At 35.8% G+C, this 19052-nt stretch overlaps 1 long non-coding RNA gene across 2 annotated transcripts in view; it reads left to right on the top strand.

The window, feature by feature from the left end:
- LOC141496191 (uncharacterized) overlaps positions 1–19052 on the top strand; it is a 54437-nt gene that overhangs the window by 2428 nt on the left and 32957 nt on the right. The window lies entirely within an intron of this gene.

Raw genomic sequence — 19052 nt, 5'->3', positions numbered from 1 at the left:
AATGGTATCTTGAGGAGATGGTATATTCAAGTGAACATTTTTGGATTTTTTTTTTGTTTGTTTAAAGAATGGAGAATACCTAAGCAATTGTTGACCACAGATAAGAAGACAGTAGATGAGAGATTAATGATTAGCAAGAAAGGGAGATAAAGGAACAAGCTAGTAGAGGACAGGAGAAAATAGGAGATTCAAGAACAGAAATAGAATGATGGGCCTTAGCAAAAACAAAAAACAAACAAAAAAACCTCACCTCAGAGATTAAAAAAAAGAGAATGTGGCACAGTAATATTCCATTACATTCATGTACCTTAATTTGTTCAATCATTCTCCAATTGATGGTTATTCTCTTAGTTCTCTGCCACATCAGAGAGTTGCAATAAATATTTTTATGTTTATATAGGTTCTTTACCACTGCTGCATTTATAGCAACTCTTCTATTGTGTCTAAATAAAGTATGGTATGCAAATGAAATGGAATGCCATTTCACTGTAAGAAATGACAAAAGGTACAGTTTCAAAGAAACCTGGGAACAGTTGTGGGAGCCAAAGCAGAGTTAAGTGAGCAAGGGAAACAATTTAAATAATGACAATAATATTGCAAAACATAAAGAACATTGAAAGACATAAAAACTTTGATCAATACAATGACTAGCCAGTATTACAGAAGACCATTGATCAAGAGTGCTATGAACAGGAGGTGATAGATTCAAGTTGCACAATGAAACACGTTTCTGGATATGGTCAACATAAAAATTTGTTTGGACTATGCATATTAAACTGGAAGGTTTTGTTTTTCTCTTTTTCTTCCTAATGATGGGAGAAGGTGGGAAGGGAAGAAAATAAATGCCTGTTTGTTGGAAATAAGTCAGTCAACAAGAAGAAAGCCAGTCCTTGACTTCTCGAAGTTTGTATTTTTTTTTTGAGTGGTTTAAAATTTCATCTCATTTAATCCTCACAAAAACTCTGAAAAACAGGCACTAATATTATCTCCATTTTACAAATGAGGAAACTGAGGTTCACAGAATTAAGTGAGTTGCACAGTCATAATGGTAAAACCTGAGACAGATTCAAACTCAGTTATTCCTGACCAGTCCAGCACACTATACATTGAATCACCTGATGATGATAATGATGATGATGATGATGTTTGCCCTTTATTCTTTTTTTAAGAAATATTTATTTTGAGTTTTATAATTTTTTCACCTATTCTTGCTTCCCCCCCACCAAAGAAGGCAGTCTGTTATTCTTTACATTGTTTCCATGGTATACATTGATCTAAGTTGAATGTGATGAGAGAGAAATCATATCCTTAAGGAAGAAAACTAAAGTATAAGAGATAGCAAAATTGCATAAAAAGGTGTAATAGGTTTTTTTTTCCCCAAATTAAAGGTAATAGTCTTTGGTCTTCATTTAAACTCCACAATTCGGGGGCGGCTAGGTGGCGCAGTGGATAGAGCACCGGCCCTGGAATCAGGAGTACCTGAGTTCAAATCCGACCTCAGACACTTAATAATAATTACCTAGCTATGTGGTCTTGGGCAAGCCACTTAACCCCATTTGGCTTGCAAAAAAAAAAAAACTAAAAAAACAAACAAACAAAATAAACTCCACAATTCTTTCTCTGGATATAAATGGTATTCTCCATCACAGACAGCCCCAAATTGTCCCTGATTATTGCACTGATGGAATGAGCAAATCCATCAAGGTTGATTATCACCCCCATGTTGCTGTTAGGATGTACAGTGTTTTTCTGGTTCTGCTCATCTCACTCAGCATCAGTTCATACAAATCCCTCCAGGCTTCCCTGAATTCCCATCTCCCCTGGTTTCTAATAGAACAATAGTGTTCCATGACATACATATACCACAGTTTGCTAAGACATTCCCCAAATGAAGGACATGTACTTAATTTCCAGTTTGTTGCCACCACAAACAGTTTGTTGCTGCTATGAATATTTTTGTACAAATGATGTTTTTACCCTTTTTCATATTCTCTTCAGGGTATAGACCCAGTAGTGGTATTGCTGGGTCAAAGGGTATGCACATTTTTGTTGCCCTTTGGACACAATTCCAAACTGCTCTCCAGAAAGGTTGGATGAGTTCACAGCTCTACCAACAATGTTATTAGTATCCCAGATTTCCCACAACCCTTCCATCATTGATCATTGTCCTTTCTGGTCATATTGGCCAGTCTGAGAGGTGTGAGGTGGTACCTCAGAGATGCTTTAATTTGCATTTTTCTAATAAGTAATGATTTAGAGCAATTTTTCATATGACTATGGATCACTTTGATTTCCTTATCTGTAAATTGCCTTAGGATATCCTTTGACAATTTGTCAATTGGGGAATGGCTTTTTTTTGAAAATTTGCCTCAGTTGTCTGTATATTTTAGAAATGAGTCATTTGTCAGAAATACTAGTTGTAAAAATTGTTTCCCAATTTACTATATTTCTTTTGATCTTGGTTACAGTGGTTTTGTCTGTGCAAAGCTTTTTAATTTAATCAAAATTATCTAGTTTGTTTTTAATGATGTTCTCCATCTCTTCCTTGGTCATAAACTGCTTCCCTTTCCATAGATTTGACAGGTAAACTACTCCTTGATCCTCTAGTTTGCTTATAATATTGTTTTTTATGTCTAGATCCAGTATCCATTTTGATCTTATCTCAGTATAGGATGTGAGATGTTGATCTAATCTAAGTTTCTTCCATGCTAACTTCCAATTTTCCCAACAGTTTTTATCGAAGAGAGTTTTTATCCCAATAGCTGGACTCTGGGTTTATCAAACAGCAGATTACTATTATAATTTCCTATTATTGCACCTAGTCTATTCCACTGATTCACTACTCTGTTTCTTAGCCAATACCAGACAATTTTGATGACTGATGCTTTATAATATAATTTTAGATCTGGTAAGGCTGAACCACCTTCTTTTGCACTTTTTTTCATTGAATCCCTGGAAATTCTTGACTTTTTATTTCTCCATATGAATTTACTTACAACTTTTTCTAACTTATTAAAGTAATTTTTTGGAATTTTGATTGGAAGGGCACTAAACAAGTTGTTTAGTTTTGGTAGAATTGTCATTTTTATTATATTAGCTTGATCTATCCATAAACAGTTGATGTTTACCCAGTTATTTAAATCTGATTTTATTTGTGTGAGAAGTGTTTTGTAATTGTTTTTAAAAAGTTTCTGAGTCTGCCTTGGCAGGCAGACTCCCAGGTATTTTATATTGTCTGAGGTTACTTTGAATGGGATTTCTCTTTCTAGCTCTTTATTGCTATCTTGCTGGTATCTTGCTAGTCATATATAGAAATACTGAGGATTTAAGAGGGTTTATTTTATATCCTGTGACTTTGCTAAAGTTGCTAATTATTTCTAGTAGTTTTTTGGATGATTTGTTGGCATTCTCTAGGTATACCATCATGTTATCTGCAGTTGTCTCTTCCTTCCCAATTCTAATTCCTTCAATTTCTTTTTCTTCTCTTATTGCTGAAGCTAACATTTCTTTCTTTCTTTCTTTCTTTCTTTCTTTCTTTCTTTCTTTCTTTCTTTCTTTCTTTCTTTCTTTCTTTCTTTCTTTCTTTTTAGGTTTTTGCAAGGCAAATGGGGTTAAGTGGCTTGCCCAAGGCCACACAGCTAGGTAATTATTAAGTGTCTGAGGCCGGATTTGAACTCAAGTACTCCTGACTCCAGGGCCAGTGCTCTATCTATTGCACCACCTAGCCACCCCTGAAGTTAACATTTCTAATACAATATTGAATAGTAGTGGCGATAATGGGCATCCTTGTTTCATCCCTGATCATATTGGGAATGCCTCTAGCCTCTCCCCATTGAATATAAAGTTCGTTGGCAGTTTCAGATAGATACTAATTTTTCTAAGTAGCGATCCATTTATTCCTACACTCTGTAGTGTTTTTAGTAGGAATAGGTGCTGTATTTTGTCAAAAGTTTTTTCAGCATCTTATTGATGTAATCATATGATTAGAAGTTTGTATTCTAATGGGGAGTTGAACGTATGGGAGAGAGGGAAAGATGGCCTATTGCAAAAGACTTTTGGAGATGGATCAGCAGTGCCTCTTGGAGAAGAATGAAGGCATGCCTGCTCTGAGTTTCCTCCTTAAATTGGAGGTTCTGGAAGGAGAAAGCCAATCATAAAGTGAGTCCTCAGGAGTAGAGGATACTTCCCATTTGAGAAATGGTCCAGGGGTGGAATGGACTTACAGGTTGACATGGTAGATAATGAAAATCTGATAGAGATGAATGAGTCGTGCAGCCTGGAAAGTGAGAAAATTGATGCAGAATGAAGTAAGCATAACTTGGAAAATAATTTCTACAATGACTGCAATACTATAAAGAAAAACAAGTATGAAAGACTTAATATTGATGATCAATCCAGTGACCAACCAGGACTCCAAAAGATTTGTGATCAATCTTGTTTCTCGCCTCTTGGAAGAGAGATGATGAGCTAAGGATGCAGAATGTGATATTTTCAAAGACATTTAGTATGTGAATTTGTTTTGTATGGCTATAATTATTTGTTACAAAGTAGATTTTTTTAGAATGTGTATGAGGAATAATTAATAAAAGACTAAAGTAGAGGGAAAAGAAAGTATTGTTCATTTTTTTAAAACCACCTGAAAACACATGGAAGTTCAAAGAGTGTCATAAAGTAAGGTAGTTTTTTGTTAGGTTTTTTTTTTTTTGCAAGGCAAATGTGGTTAAGTGGCTTGCCCAAGGCCACACAGCTAGGTAATTATCAAGTGTGAGATGGGATTTGAACCCAGGTACTCCTGACTCCAAGGCCAGTGCTTTATCCACTATGTCACCTAGCTGCCCTACAGCAAGGTAGTTTTGAAACTACTATATTAAATTTGAAATATAAAAAAATAAAAAGATTTCCTTTTTACAAAAAAGAGATTGAGAGGAAGGAAAATGGAGGCACAAAGTAACTATTTTTTTTTAAAGAGTTTGGCCAAGAAAGGAAAGGAAGACACATCACTGAAAGGAATGATGAGATCTGGTGAGGATTTCACTCTGATCTTTTTATTGCAGAGTAAGATTGGCTGTTATCTCCCCTCTGAGGGTCATTCCTCTGAGGAACCAGGGAAGTCTCACTAATGCTATCACCTTTAAACTCCTTTTCAGTATGTACCTCATTGTTATCCATTAGTAATTGGTATCCCAGTTATATTTAACCAATTAACATCAATTAGTTTTTCAAAGGGATATTTACTTTGAAGATAAAGAAAATGAATACTTTGAAGATATAGAATATATGAGGGCATATTTTCCCCTATATCACCCTGGCTTTCTACATAGCATTTGTCTCATCAGATTCATTTAGAAATTGTGCATAATCATCTAATGGGTCCTCATCTCAATTTCTCCTGTTCTGGGTCTTTCAGGATGTTCCCTAGGATCTTGCTGCTGGGTTGTCTGACCACAGAACAGTAGACTCCAGCTCATGGACCTCCATTGTGTCACTTTTTAACCTTTCAAAATTCATAGTTGACTCTAATACTTCTTCACTTAAAATAAGAAAAAAATACAAGGAGATTAAAGAACAGAGGTCAATATTCATGTACCACATGTTGACCTTGGATGGTGAAAGCCCAAGATCTCTCCCCATTTAGATATTATTGCATTTTCTTTTTCCAAATGTAGTCAGGAAGGGGCAAAAAAGCAAGAATTGCTTTGACTGTTTAGTGCCTTTGGAATGTCCTCCAGGTCCAGCTTCATAGTCAGTCTAAAAGACTCCTCTTCACCACATAGATAATGTAACCTTTTATAGAATGTCTTTATAAAGACCAAAGTCCACCACAGCCAAGCATGCTATACAGACTCATAAGGCCTAGTCATTATATTTGTATTTGGAAAGGAGAAGGATCCAAATTTGGCTTCAGACAATTAAATAAATGAAACAATTAAAAAAAGAAAGGAAGAGGAGAAATTGAAGATCATAGTGGAGGCAATCTTCTGGAGAAGGCAGGAGGCAATAGCATCAAATGGGTACGTGGATGGATTGGTCTTGTGGAGGAAAAAAAGCTATCTTTTTATCAGAGACTAGAAAAAGGAGATGGTGAAGGATGATTTCAAGGTAGTATAAGATGAAGAGAAAAGGAGAAGAGATGAATGGCTTTACTTTTCTAGCTAACGAAAAAGGGATGGTACTTATCTCAGCAAATGAGGTAAGGGAATATTGAAAGAGGGTTGAGAAGAAAAAAAAAGATTTGGAATAGCTGCTGTAGTGAACGGGATGGATAACTTGGTGGAGAGCAAGATTCAAAAGGCAGTAACCAGTCACAGTAGGTCTTACTCCCTCCCATCTCTGCCTCTACCTCAGGCTTCATTTGAAGAAAAGACATTGTTTGCTATATTGAAAGCTCATTCGAGATTGTTACTATGTAGTTTTTTAGTAGTGACTTTCTCTTCTTGACCCTATATGGGGTTTTCTTGGCAAAGATACTAAAAGGCTTTATTTCCTTTACCAACTCATTTTACAGAAGAGGAAACTGAGGCAAGAAAGATGAGTCTTTGGCCCTGTATATTATCTATTGTGCCACCTAGTTGTTTGCTCCAGTTGAGGTTAGATAATCTTAATTTATAGCTTACTTATCAACATGGTTGCATAACTACTTTTCTCTCCATTCGGTAGCACCTGAGAGGAAACAGAGAACGTGGTTATTGGGATTAATCTATTTACATCCTCCCTGAACCCGAGATTTCTCATCAGTAAATTTAGGAGTAAGACCAAGTGGCCCTGAAGATTGCTTCTGATTCTCCATTTGTTATATTGTCATCCAATGTCATTCTTCTTATTTATTTATTTATTTATTCATTCATTCATTCATTTATTTATTTAAGGCAGTGTGGTTAAGTGACTTGCCCAAGGTCACACAGCTAAGTAATTAAGTGTCTGAGCTCAGATTTGAACAGGTCCTCCTGACTCTAGGGCCACCTAGCTGCTCCTAATGTTATTCTTAAAAACCACAATATATTAATGTTGGGAGGAATCTTAAAGAAGATCAAGTGGAGCTCCCTTATTTAAACTCAGTTATAGAAATTGGGTTAAGAAAGTGAATTGGCCAAGAATATAGGTAACTAGTGGTAGAAAATCTGGTTCTTCTGAGGAATTTCCACTCTGTCATACTTTCTCACTTTTACATGTTCACATTCACCAGCATCACTTAATCCATAATCATTTTAGGAGAGGGTCTTTTAATACTATGACCAACTCTATCACCACCTTTTTCCTCTCACTCTTTTTTCCCCCTTCTGTTTCTGTTTCTGTTTCTTATCTCTCACACCTCTATCTCTGTCTCAATGATACAAATTCCACTAACATCCTTGGGGCTTTCTTTGCAAATCTAGACTGTGCAATGGCTCAATTGGATACAGTGATATCAGTTGAGTTTATTTAAAATCAGAAAGCCTTTATTAAATCCACAACTCTATTTCCAATTTTCCTTTTTTTTTCAAAAATTGATCAATGGTCTCATAAAACTGAATTCTAGTATTTTAACCTCTCAAATTTAGTTCTATCTGTTCCAACTTACTCAGGGGAACCATTTCACACACACACACACACACACACACACACACACACACAGAGTTACCTTGTTCATAATCATCCAATGTCCTTTTTTCTCTTTTTTTAGAGATGTTGAGTGAGATTTATTGGATACTGTCAACAGGCTTTCAAGAGTTTGGATCTTTAATGAATAATATTGATGATTACTAATTATTAAAATTCTCATGGCTTTCATTTGTTGTTCAGCTGTTTCAATCATGTTCAACTCTTTGTGACCCTATTTGGGGTTTGGGGGGGCAAAAATCCAAGAATAGTTTGTCATTTCCTTTTCCAGTTCATTTTACAGATGGGAAAACTGATACCAGCAGGGTTAAGTGATTTGCCTAGCTAGTAAGTATCTGAGGTCAGATTTAAACTGAGAAAAATGAGTCTTCCTGATTTCTATGCACTGTATCACCTAGCTGCCCATGGTTTCACAGTGTTATTTATTTTTATATTAAGAAGAAACATGTCTTTCATAAACTGTTATTCATGAAACTACTGGAAAAGCATTGAGAAAGATTCTAGACCTGGTTTCTTTTTCCCAGAATCAAAGAAGGCCAGAATTTCAGAGCCAGCAAAGTGTTTAGAAATCATCTAAGACAACCTCCCTTATTTGACAGATGAAGAAATGGATCCCAAATGGGTAAATAATTTACCCAGGTTCACAGAAGTACTTAATGGGGAAGGAGAGGTCTCTTGATTTCCAATCAGATTCACTTTTCACTATACTATACTGTCTTCTCTCTTTTAAAACAACTTCAAGAATTAGTATATAAATAACACTTACAAACAAAAAAACCTTGTACACTACTTCCTTGTAGGTTTGACATATGGTAGTAATGTGCTAGAAACCTGCAAAACGTAAAAACGATAAAGTAGGCTTCATTGCTCCCTTCATTTATCAGGTTAAAATGAATGATGGATACAAGATGCTGAAGGAAGAAAACCCACACAGTCTGGGAGTGGGTATGAATTTTTTAGCTTCCAGAAAGAGATACTTTCATAGCACACACATGATTTGAATTCTGAATTATAAAAATGCACAAGGTTAAATGAGAGAAAATCTCAAAATTTTCTCTATATTTTTAAAGAACTTGAGGTTTGGTCACTCCCACATTATTACTTCGAGAAAACAAAAGAGGGGTGGTTAGGTAGCTCAGTGAATAAAGCACCAGCCCTGGAGTCAGGAGTACCTGGGTTCCAATCTGACCTCAGACACTTAATAATTACCTAGCTGTGTGGCCTTGGGCAAGCCACTTAACCCCATTGCCTTGCAAAAACCTAAAAAAAAAAAAAAAAAAAAAAAAACAGAAGAGACTATTTTCCCAACAGAGAAGAGAATAGGATTATTGAGGGTGGCTTCCCTTAAAGAGGGAATGTCAAGTGTGGATTATAGGCCCCCTTTGATAATAATACCTCACACTCATAGAACACTATATGCAAAACACTTTCACATTCATTATCTATTTGATCCTCACAACCTTTTGAGCTAAATAGTGCAAGTGTTGTTATTGTATTTTATCAATGAGGAAATAGCATAGAAAGGTTAAGTGACTTGCCCTAGATCACAGACTGGTTAGTGTGGGAGCTAGTACTTAAAACCCACATGTCCTGAAATTTCTGTTCACTTTATACTGTTCTGTGTTAACCCTTTGTTATCCCCTGAAGGGCTTGATTTGGCCATTTTTAGTGCTATTATAACCTGTTTGGGTTATATGAAAGACAAGGGACAAGGTGGACTAAGGAAATGGAAAATGTTAGGAATGTAATTCTGCCAAGAGTTTAAGAATACTGAGGCACAATGGAAGAGATCAGGTTCTCCCATATCTCTTTTACACCTAGTGGATTCACTGGACTGATATTTGCTCTGTTTTTACTTCATCAGAAGAGAAAATGAATGAGGTTTTGTGGAGGTTGAATAAGATTCTCTCTACTATGCCCTATGTCTGGCTTATGATTTGCCTAGACTTCCATCACTCAGTTAGCAACTATTCTTTGTGGACCTAGTATGGGCTATTTAGAGAAACCTAACAATCTTGCCAGAAAAAAATAATGAACAGTAAAAGACTATAACTAAATTCTTCATTATGTACTCTATGTTCAGTACCCTAAGAGTTAGAAGGAGATCTGTAAAGGCTGGGGGAAACAGGAAAGGTCTCATGAAAGAGGACTTAACCTTCCTGAATAGATAGGAACTGATATGGACAGAATAGGCATGAAAAAAATAGAATAAGTAGTGAGCATGGCATGTTCACAGATCCATAGTGGGACCAATGTAATTCAGGGCATGAGTCATATCAGAGAGTAAATGACCTGGAAAAATATTGGACTGTAATATTGCTCTTATAGGTAACTTCTCTAAAGGGGGTTTCTCCATTTTCTAAGTGGCCTGAGTGCTTTCAAGCAGGGGGGGAGGGGAGGAGAGATTTCTTTTAAGTTCTTCTATGAGTCACTATTGTTATATCTATTTTGGTTCCTATGAATGTCCTTGACATTGTCAAAAATTCAATTGGGCAGCTGTTGTTGTTGTCAGAACTCCTTTTTTCACTCCTATCCCCATGATATAGTGGACAGATTGCAAGATTTGGACCTAGATTCAAGCCGCTCTGGGTTTACCTCCTACCACCTGTGCGACCTTGGAAAAGTCATTTAACTTCTCTGTGCCTTAATCTATTTGTAAAATGAGGGGATTTTCTAAGATCCCTTCTAGCTCTAAATCCTAAAATTCTATACATTTTTCCAGTGTGCACAATAAACTGCTATGGGAAAAAAAAACAGTGTATGCTCTGGAGGATGCTACATTTATACTTCTCTTCAGTGTAACACAATGTGTAAAGATCATGACTCATTCATGTCTTCTAAGTCTGTATAATTCTTGTTGTTCCATCAATCCCTCAGTCTTCCAAATGCATGTTCCTTCAGGACTTTCAATATTTCATATATAATACATGTTTTGAAGTGACTCAACTCACAATCAGAGAGTCAGGTCTCCAGAGGAAATAGTTGTATAAAATATCCCACCAAAAGTGAATGACACCCAAGGACATATAGAATCCAAGAGAAAGTGAACTAAACCTTAGACAGAACATAAATGAATGGATGAAAAAACAGTTATTAAGCACTTATTACATGTAAAGAACTGTGCCACATGCTGGATATGCCAAGAGAAAAGTTAAAATAGTCTCTACACTCAAGGATATCACATTCTAATAGGAAAGGTTTCAGCTGATTATCAGATGGAAAGGTTCCATAATCTTAGGTTGTAACAACAAAACAAAAGACAATGTATTATTATTCATATAATTTTATTATGTTCAAATCATTTCTACTGATAAAATCATATCATATTCTAATAGTGAACTATTGACAGTGTTAATGACTTTGATGGGAAGAACATTCTTTTCTAGATATTTAGTTAACAATGACTGTACTACCTATATCCACAATTGCAAGGACATATTTTCACAGGGGTTGCTACCCAGGGAAATGATCACAAGGGCTAGACTGGAAGCAGGACCAGTGACTGGGGCAGGGAGAATAGGGGTGTAGGTGCACCCCCTCCAAGTGTTCTTGAGTTTATGTGCCTCTCAGTGAGAGTTAGTGAGCAGCTGGTATTGATGGTGGTGAATAAGGTGGCCTTTTTTCTACATTGATTTTTCCCTCTCAGTGATGGCTGCAAGGGCCCAGACTAGAAGTAGGATGGGTGATTTTGTGGGCACCATTATTCTCAAGAAGCTTGGATTCAGTCACATGCTATCTCCATTGTAGAACATAGAGGTGGGGAAAATATGATCAAGGTGGTGGTGGTAGCCACTTCCTGTCCTCCTCAGGCTACACTGGTATTTTAGCTTGGCTTATTTACCATCTCCATAGGCAGGAATGATATCAGTTATAATACTCATAACTTTCTACAACAAGGCACAAACCCATGAAAGCTAGGTGACTTATCTAACATCTCACAACTTAATAAGCAACGGAACTGGGATTTGATCCCAGGACCTTTGAATTTCAATCTGGTACTCTATTCAGGGAATCTTATTGACATCATTTGATTTTTCCTTTATGGATTGTCAACTGATGTCTTCTTAGTGTATATAGATCTTTTTAGGAGGTCCTATAGTTTTCCAGGGCTCAATTCAGTTAGCATAATTTTTCCAAACAGCATTTGGAGAGTTCTTCTCTATAAAGAGTCCTTCTTCCATATGAATATTCACAGAATATCTCCTCCATAACATGTTTACCTTTGGTAAACATATGTCTCAGTTTTATTACTCACTCAATATTTATATCCAGACATTGAAAAAAGTTATCTTGATGGTCGTACACAGGCAAGGAATCTTACAGAATCTTAATATAATCATAGAAGCCTCTTTCAAAAGATCCATATTCAATTATTAGAGATCAACCTAACTCACTGCAATGGATTCCTTTTTTTTAAGAACTTTTAAGGCCACATTTTGTTCAAATAAGTAAGATTTTTTTATGGCAAACAATGAATAACAAATACAGTGCAATATTGTAACCTGTAAATTTTTCTGTCAATTTGTGACAGGTTTGGATTTTGTAGAAAGTTTTTGTGAAAACTGATGTGTTTCCTTCCATATCTTCAATAATATATATATATATATATATATATACAAAAATGTATATATACACATCATTATATATATATATGCAAAATGTATATATATATACATCATTTTCATATTTTATAGACATGAAGGAATATGGGTCAATAATTATTCATACGTTGTTGGTCATCTCTTTTTCATAATAATAACATTCATTATTTCTTCCCATTTTGGTTTCTTGTTCTCTTTGAGATAGAGAAACTGATCCCTGAGTGTTTTCAAAATTGTCAACTTCAGGGGTGGCGAGGTGGTGTAGTGGATAAAGTACCAGCCCTGGAGTCAGGAGTACCTGGGTTCAAATCTGGTCTCAGACATTTAATAATTACCTAGCTGTGTGGCCTTGGGCAAACCACTTAACCCCATTGCCTTGCAAAAAAAAAAAAAAAAACCAAACCTAAAAAATATTGTCAATTTCAGCAGGATTTATTCTGAATGCCTTTGGTCTAGTACAGCTGTTCTTCCCAACTTCATCTGTCTAAATACCATTTATACTTTTTCATATGGTTCTGAAGCACTAAAATCCTAAATATGGTCATTCTGATGCTAGCAATGATAAGAACAGATCACCTTAGAAATGCTGGCACATCTATCCCATTTAGCATCCATTTGTTGTCTTTCCAGTTCCATCTATTAATGTTCTCAGGATAACATGACTTTGTTGGGTCTCATGCCCAGCTTTCTGTAGGCTCATTTTCTCCTCAATTACTTTCCAATGTTTGGCAAGGTGATGGTCCTCCTAATCTTCCATCATTCTCATCCATATTTTTTTATTCAGATGCACTCTTCATTGCCTCACATTGAAAGCATTTGTAATTCCCATGACTCAACTTGTTTAAAATTGTGTAAATAGCTTATTGACACCATAATGTTTTGGAAATGACTTTGTACTTAAAATCAGTGTTGCTTTTGGCTCTTGTGTTTCAGCTTGACAAAATCAAATATTTCTTGGCTACATCATTTATGGCCTCCTTTGTGGCTTCCTCATTGTGATGAATGTTTTAGATGCTATATGTATTTATACATATAGGCTATACTAAGGACATTTGGATGGCAAAGTGAATAGAGCCTACAGTTAGAAGGATCTGAGTTCAATTCCAGCCTCAAGCATTTACTAGCTGTGTGACTCTGGGAAAGTCACCCAACCACTTTTCCTCAATTTTCTCATCTGTAAAATGAGCTGAAGAAGGAAATGGAAAACCACCCTTCTATTTTTACCAAGAAAACCCCAAATAGGTCACAAAGAGCTAGACACAACTGTAATGATTGAACAGCAATAAATCTTTTCCAGAAAAAATTCAATAAATGGATCACAAAGAGTCAGACAAAAATTGAAAACTTTACTAAAATATGGTAACAATCAGCTTCAATGACTTGACTTTGAATAATTTCCATTTGTTACAGAAATATATTGTTAGTTTAAATATGTTGGTTTGGAACTATTGTGATTTAAAAAAAAAAAAAGATTGATATCTTTTGTTTTTATATCACCTTCATTTTCTAATACATTCTCCCTATACCCCTGATCCAGAAAGTTCATGTCTTCCCAAGATTCTTTGTATCCTTCATATTCATTATTTTTTATCATGTGGTAATATTTCATTACCTTCATATATATCACAATTTTTTGGTTTGGCCATTCCCTAATTGATGAACATCTATTTTGTTTCCATTTCTTTATTACCTTTAGGAGTTTTCTTATATTTTGTAGTGTGTGTGTGTGTGTGTGTGTGTGTGTGTGTGTGTGTGTGTGTGTGTGTATATACACATACTCATATATACATATACATGTATATGACTTTTCTTTCTACTTTTGACCTCTGTAAACAAAGTTATTATAATTGTATGTTTCATCTTCTTAATCATCTAAATTTAGTATTGATTTTCCTAATCCCTGCAACTGGTACTACTTACTCATTTACCCCAAATTATCTCATTTGTTTATATTTTTATATATTTATATTTATATATACATTTTGCTTCCATCAATAGATAATAAACTTTTTGGGGATTGTGTATGGGGGTGATGGTGACCCTACTACATACCATAATGGCTAGCATGTAATAAATGCTTAATGAATACTTGCTGATTGATTCATTGATTCAAACTTTTCCCTCAAATTACTAAAGGATCTAACAATTACTCTGAGACAACTACTTCTAAAATATCTCTCCTATCAGTAACTATTCTTCCATCTCTTGGCATCTAGCAGATTTCATTTTTTGTGATATTGCTAAGTTCTCAGATATCCAACATCTTTTGACTTCTTTTCTAGGTTTTATGATATCTCTTATTTTTTCCACATTGTCATTTCTGGGTATCCTCTCTACTTCACCCTACTCAGTGATCCTTCTCATGGAGTAAAGAAAAATAATTAAGCAAAACCAATGGACAGAGGAACTTCTGACAGTTTATATATTATATTTTACCCATCATCTCCAACAAAAGGTATAAAGTGCATTTCTTCATCTCTTTTCTGGAGCCAAGAATTGCTATTTTGGCTTAATTTTAATGTTGATTCATTTACATTGTTGTAGGCATTGTGTTTACTGTTGTCCTGCATTTACTTATTACACACTCTCCAAATTCATACAAGTCTTCCCATGTTACTCTGAATTCTTCATATTTATCACTTATTTTGTTACAATAATGCTCCATTATATTCACTTATTACAATTTGTTTAGTCATTCTTCACTAATAGTCAATCACTTTGTTTCCAGTGTTTCAGTTAGCCCATAAAATGCAATTATTAATATTTTGGTACTTTGAAAACCTTTCCCTCTGTCATTTATTTAATTGAGGCATTTGTTCAACAGTGGAGTCTCTGGGTCAAAGATATGAGCAAGATAGTGTCTTTTCATGCAGATTGGTGACCAGTGTGTAGCTTCACCAACAGAGTATTGCTGTGTTTATCTTCCCATGGCTCCTTTATCATGGCTATTTCCATCCTTTTCAACTTTGCTAGTTTGCTGACTGCAAGACTCAGGCTTATTTTATTTTATATTTTTCTTATTTTAGTTACTTGAAGAATAATTCACATGGTTGTTTATAGCTTCATCTACTGACTTCTGTAGTAAAATATCCATGATATATAGAAGTGAGGCTTTTTTGATTCTCATCCTAAAACCCATTTTCACCAATTTTTCCTGAGCTCATTTTCGCATGGATGTCATTGAACATCAATATATACATTGACTTGGTTTGAAGGATTACATGAAGATCTTAATATAATTTCTCTCCTTCATTATCCTCTGTGGCAGATGTTGATATCTCAGCTATAATTATCTCCATAATAATGATAATGAGCACTGCAAGGTGAGGTGACCAAGAATCCCATGAAATGTTTCTTTTGGTTCATGAAGAAACAAATTTCTCCTATGACTAAGAAAACCCTCCATGTCATCTTTCTACTTAAGCCCAACTTATTTTAACCCTATGTCTTCATTTCTTGTCACTGTTCACAGGTTCCATTCATTGAGATGGGTTATCACATCGTTTAGTCATTGAATAAAAATCATACATTTTCAATATCAATTATGAAATTAGTGAATTTAGATAATATAAGCATTCCTGATTCTTAGCTCTCTCTGCTCCTTTTTCTGTCACTGTCAACAGTCATTCATCCAACAAACCTTAATGAAGTATCTACTGGGTTTAGATGCAAAAACAAAAATTTGATAGTCTACAACCTCAAAAAATGTATATCCTCTTGGGTGGAAATAAAATATGCATTAAAATAAATCTAAGGGAAGGGTAGAATGGATTAAGGCTATGGGATGGAATAGGATTTGTATGTATGGGTGTGAGAAGAGAGTCATGATCAAGAGAGGAAGTTTCTGCCTAGGCAACCTACAACTCTGAATCAGAAAAATTTTGAGAAGACTCACTGAATATTAGATTGCCATACCCTTCACAAGAGCAATGATGATTATTTTCTGTGCAAGAGGTGAAGTTGATGAAGAAGGGATTGTATGAGGAGGAGCAGCAGCAGCAGCAGAGAATTCAGAAAGTCCCCATCTTGCCTAAAGGTCAAAGTCAAGAGTCAGAAGTTGGCTGGTTGATTAGTGATGGAAGCCTTCCAAACATCTGGTAGTTGTGAATCATTTTTGAATCTCAGTTGTGAATCTAACTTGGTTATAATGCATTATGTTTGGGTATGTTGTTGTATTCTCTTTGCAACTGATTATATAAATGTATATATTACAAATCACTGAAAAAACTACTTCTTGGGATTGTTCCCTCTGGGATCCAAAGTGCTCCCTCTAACTTCAACTAGTTGAACATCTCCTATTTAGAAACAAGTACAGTCAGAGCAGGTTCCTATAGTCTCCAGCATCACATTTCCTTGCAACTACTTTTGAGAAGTGAAGTCCTACAGACACATCCTCAAATGACATTGATTGCTCCTAGCATGGAAATAGGAGATGGAGTGTTATGTCTGAGGAAGATGTCACTGGACTCACAGATAAAATGGAGGGGAATAATGTGTGAAAACACTGAGAAGGTTGGAAGAGATGAGCTTGTGAAGGACTTTAAATACCAAACATTTTATCCTAGAGGTAATAGGAATCATTGACATTTCATAAGTAGTGAGGATAGATGTTCAGATTTGTGCTTGAGGAATATGACTTTGGTAGCTGAGTGGAGGATGGACCAGAGTGGAAAGACTTGAAGTAGAGAGACCACCATAAGACACTCACAAGGTAGTAGTAAAGATAAGATCTTCAAAAGATGAAGAGAGTCTTTATTAAATAGTGGGTATGAGAATGAAAGGAAGGGTGACGGGGTGAGTGAGATTGTAAAGTATTGGCTGAAAATGATGGAATTGGGATAATTATGTGGTATCATGGCCAAGAATTTGCCACTACCTTGTTGTTGATGAACCTCCATAGTTATCTGGCTGGTCCTTAGCTATCAGTCTTTCACTGAGGCCATAATCCACCAGAGAATCTGCCAGGGCTTATATTATATCAGCAGGACCTTCAAGAAAGCAGAGAAACTTAAAGGTCATGGTAAGGCTTTGGAGGAGGACTTTGGGATAACATCATCAGTAGATTATTCTAGGTCTGTACAGACTTCCCTTACTTTTATGACACAATGCTTATTGGCTTCCAAACTTAGCTTTCATGGTTGCAACCTCTGTGATCTCAGACACAGTCTCTTAATTTGTCTGGGAATGGAAACTCTGAGATCCCTTCCAGTTCCAGACCAGTGATGGATCTTTGACCCTAACATCTTCACAAAGTGGTCTGAGTATTCATTATCATTCACTCTTTTGAATGTGTTAAAGACATTGGAAAACAAACTGGACTAGATGACCTACAAGGTCTTCAAACACTAAGCTGCTAGGATTCACGATCAGGGCAGAAGCTGGCACAAAGTCTTGTAAAGTTTGGGGTGGCTAGGTGGCACAGTGGATGGAGCACCAGTCCTGGAGTCAGGAGTACCTGGGGTCAAATCCAGTCTCAGACACTTAATAATGACCTAGCTGTGTGGCCTTGGGCAAGTCACTTAACCCCATTGTCTTGCAAAAACAACAACAAGAACAATAAAACAATGCTTTAAAAGTCTTGTAAGGTTCACCAAAGGGCCATGAGCCCTTAGTAGATTACATTGAAAAAATGAAGATGGAACTACCTCAGCAGGAAAAACAATTATGTGTCAATAGGTCAGGGACTCTGTACATTATAATATATTAACTTATAATATACTAGACAGTTGTCTGAAGTTCACAGGAGGTGAATGACTTGCTGATGGTCCTAGAGCAATTGTCAGAAGTGGTCTCTGAAACCACACTAGAGCTTCCTGATTTCAAATCCATCATTTTATTCATTTCTCTGTGCTGTAAATATAGCCTTTATTTGTTCATCAAACTCAGAGTGCTTAACCTGATAAATCCTGGAGAAAAAAAAATCCCTTCACATTCCTAAACTTGACCCTTAGCTCAGGATATGCCAATAGAAAACAATGAAAAATTTGCATTACAGTAAAATTCCAATATATAGCCAGAAATTCTGTATACCCTTCATTTGACCTGTGAAACAAATGAATTTACCCCAGGGACCAGTAAACCTCCCAGCATAAAACAAATGTTTCTATAGTTAATTGAAATAAGGTTTTCCTAGCACTCTTGCTAATGTGATTTGGGAGAGAAGAGAGAGAAAGAGCAGAGAAGAGGGATTAATGGGGCTTGATCTGCATCATTACTTGATATTTCTATAAAAATCAATGCAAAGTATATATTATGGGTCATGTCTGAAATTTGACTCTTCCAGAAATGACTGGGCTATTCCCTGATTTGACCACCATCCCTAGAGCAGATGGAAACATTTTTTAAAAGCCCACAGTTTTCCCTTCTAAACAAACTTGCATAAACATTTTATTATTTTATCAGCAAGTAGCAACATGATTATGTTGTAATAAATTGTTACCACATCAAGCAATTTGCTCTTTAATCTTGGAGAAGGGGAAAGGAGAGGTTGTATCTGTTTAAAATGATAACAACATTACTTGCTAGTTTCATCAATAGGTGTTATTTCCTGTAGGTTTATTTAGAAGTAAAAGCAATTCAGGTTCTCAAAGATGTTCCCTGCATCCTCTGAAAAGCTTCGGATTATTCTGACTTCTCTCCCCACAAGCAACTCCCCAAAAAACTTCAAACTAAGGTCAGAAAGTTTCAGACTGCCTAAGATCATGGTTCTTGGTTCCTAGTTCTATTCCTGGAGTAGACATGCCTCCTTTAGGAGAACTTTCCCCTCATCTTTCTTCCTGAATTATTTGTGCCAACATTGTCCTGGTGCTCCAATGGCCTCTTCTACATGCCAGGCAGACTTGGTTATTTATGTTA

The sequence above is a fragment of the Macrotis lagotis genome, chromosome 8 (genome assembly GCF_037893015.1).
Source record: "Macrotis lagotis isolate mMagLag1 chromosome 8, bilby.v1.9.chrom.fasta, whole genome shotgun sequence".
NCBI classification, from domain to species: Eukaryota; Metazoa; Chordata; class Mammalia; order Peramelemorphia; family Peramelidae; genus Macrotis; species Macrotis lagotis.
This window is presented reverse-complemented; position numbering and strand designations above follow the sequence as displayed.